Consider the following 2,886-nt stretch of genomic DNA (forward strand, 5'->3'; position numbering starts at 1 on the left):
TTGCACTCGACCAAAAAAAAAGGGCTTTTGATCTTTGTTTGAACAAACATTTCATTACGTAAAATAGTTGCATCTGTCATTCTATCTGAGCAGATTTGTTTTAAATTTGCAGATTTATACTTAGTAAATGCGATATACAATACAGTATGGGGTTGCTACGGTCACACACATATGATGACACGGCAACATTTCCAGTATGGGCGTGGCTAGTGAAAGTATATATGGTGCAATTGAGTAAATATCGAGCTAGCATTGTACGATGTGTTGCATCATAAAATACGAGATCCAATCATTTTCCAGTATGCAAATACAAGACACGTGTAGCACTTTAGCACTAGGACCTGACGATACTCACTATAGTCAGTGAAGTTATTTATGATTTTAATATACTCCTATTTTATATCAGTATTATATGTTAGAATTTGAAAGGCGATGGTCTTAGAACAAGATCCGGAGTGTTTTTCGAAGCTTGTGTCGCTTGTTTCAAAGTCAAACCCGGAAGTTTTGCAAATTTTTGGATCAGTGAAGGATATCAGAAGCCTGGACAGACAATCCATGCCGGTTCATGTGCATCATGTTTAAGTGCCATTCCTCAGTGATATACATGTTTCTTTTTGAAAAAGCTCTCAGACATGACAGGTGAGTAAACCATAGACCAAGTCAAATCCAAATACTGAACTGCATTTAAAAAAATGAACCATTACACTGTGGAGTAGAGCATCAGGAGAGAGAATGAGAAGAAAGCAAGGCAATCATTTACCTGTGCTGTGACGTGTTACTTCTCACCTTCCTCGTCTGATAAGAAACTCCAGGAGAAACACCAGGCTGAGCGAAAATGGCTTTTTCCTTCCTTCTTCTCTTCGTTTCTTATCTTCAAATGACAAATTCTCCCCTCAAAGCTTCGTTTTTTTTCTCTTCAGCATGTATTCTGAGCCGAAATCCTTCCTCCGGCTCTGGGCTTTTCATCCCCTACAATCACGGTTGAACTTCTCCAGCTTTGACAGATAAAGCAGCAGGGTGTTGGAAGGATGTTAGCCCATGCCCACACCCTTTCCTGAGTGGCTGGATTGTAGAAGGTAGGCGGGACCAGCTGTGTTCAGTTTCCTTGGCGACTAGACGTAAGAGATGATCTCAAACAGAGGAGGTAAATAAGAGAGAGAGAGAGAGAGAGAGAGAGAGAGAGAGAGAGAGAGAGAGAGAGAGAGAGAGAGAGAGAGAGAGAGAGAGAGTGAGTCTGCTGTTTCACTGAACCTTTCATTGTAAATAATGTTTTCCTTCAAGCTCTACACAGGAATGGCTTTTGAACCAGATTTACTTCACTTGTAATTAAATGATATCTACTGACTGGTTTATCATAAATAATGATAAATACTGCATATGAACTTATATTATCATAATTATAAAGAAGTAATTATAGACACCATAGAAACAGTCAGAAGTAATAATAGTTGTCGTGGTACCTACAACCTGAAGATCTATGAAGTTCCTGAGCAACTGAAGAACTTTGAGGATGGATTAGGACTGTAATTAGGAACCACAATTTGCATGAAGAATTCTGCTTTTGAGAACCCATCACTGAACAGCTACTGATGCTTCTTTTTCTTCTTCTTTCGGATGCTCTCATTGGGGTCTCCACAGCAGATCATCCGTCTCCATACCCTCTCTGTCCTCTAAATCTGCCTCTTTCAAACCAACATGTCTTCCCTCAACACATCCATAAACCTCCTCCCTGGTCTTCCTCTTTTCCTCCTTCCTGGTGGCTCCATTCTCAGCATTCTTCTACTGATATACCCCATGTCCCTCCTCTGCACATGTCCAAACCATACTAATGCTACACATCAGAAAAAAATCAAACTTATCCAGATTAAGATGGGTTTCCTTCTGAGTCTGGTTTCTATCCAAATTTCTTTCTCATGATGTCTCAGAGAAAATTCATATTTATCTAAAAAAGAAGAAGCAGCTTTGGGATAATGTCATTGTAAAAAGTGCTCTACAAAAAGAATAAAATTGAATTGAATTGAATAGTAACAGTACTGGAAGAAGCAGAAGAAAAGAAACAGTATTATTCCTAGTAGGAGAAAAAGAGTAATAGAAGTAGAAGACGCAGTTGCAGTAGCAGTACTAGGAGGTCATGAGTTTAAATCCCATCACCCTCGCGATCAAATCCTGACTCTTAACCCTCACATGCTTGTATAAATAAAAAAAATGATGTCTTAACCTCAATACGGACATCAGCCAAATGCTGTAAATCAGAGATGATCAAACTAGGGCCTGTTGATGACCTTTGATTTGTCCGACTCTCGTATCGCAAGCAGATAGCGAGGACGGCTGAGAAGATCATGTGGAACTGTACTGAATGGCTATGTGGTGCCACCCTGATGAGAATGGGTTCAACGTCTTTTCATTAATCTCACGAGAGATAAAGCTGCTCTTTATTTTTTTTAAAGCTTTTCCGAATATCTGAATATTTTTATCCCTCTCTTCTCATATATGGCATGGTGGAATAAATCAGAAGTCACCCACTAGTCCAAGTTTTGTCATCTCTTATTTACAGCATTTGGTTGATGTCTTTATTGAGGGTAAGACATATTATCTTATTTATACACGCAGTTGAGGGTTAAGAGTCTCGCTCAGGAACCCAAGATTTGATCCCAATAGTGATGGGATTTTTATGACCTTCTACTACTGCTACTGTTTCCACTTCTGTTACTGTTCAATTCAATTTTATTGTATAGTTTTACAGAGATAGAGGTTATAACATTTGAGTTTATATGTTAATGCCTGTATGTTTATCCCTAATGATCATTCCATTGGTTACTGTGGCAGAAAAAAAAAATCCCTGAGATGGTATGATGAAGAAACTTTGACAGGAACCAGACTCAGAAG

General features: G+C 38.8%; 1 protein-coding gene across 2 annotated transcripts in view; it reads right to left on the bottom strand.

The window, feature by feature from the left end:
- The window catches only part of cyb561 (cytochrome b561), an 8,470-nt gene extending 6,528 nt beyond the window's left edge, over positions 1 to 1,942 (bottom strand). The window contains exon 1 of one of the 2 annotated variants that reach the window (XM_083524622.1): positions 787 to 1,942. The gene's annotated coding sequence lies outside the window, so the exon portion shown is untranslated. Of the gene's footprint in view, positions 1 to 760 lie in introns of both variants that reach the window. The other variant, XM_083524621.1, reaches the window with a different exon arrangement.
- Between the last annotated feature and the right edge of the window lie 944 nt (positions 1,943 to 2,886).

The sequence above is a fragment of the Silurus aristotelis genome, assembly GCF_946808225.1.
Source record: "Silurus aristotelis genome assembly, chromosome: 21".
In the NCBI taxonomy this organism is placed as follows: Eukaryota; Metazoa; Chordata; class Actinopteri; order Siluriformes; family Siluridae; genus Silurus; species Silurus aristotelis.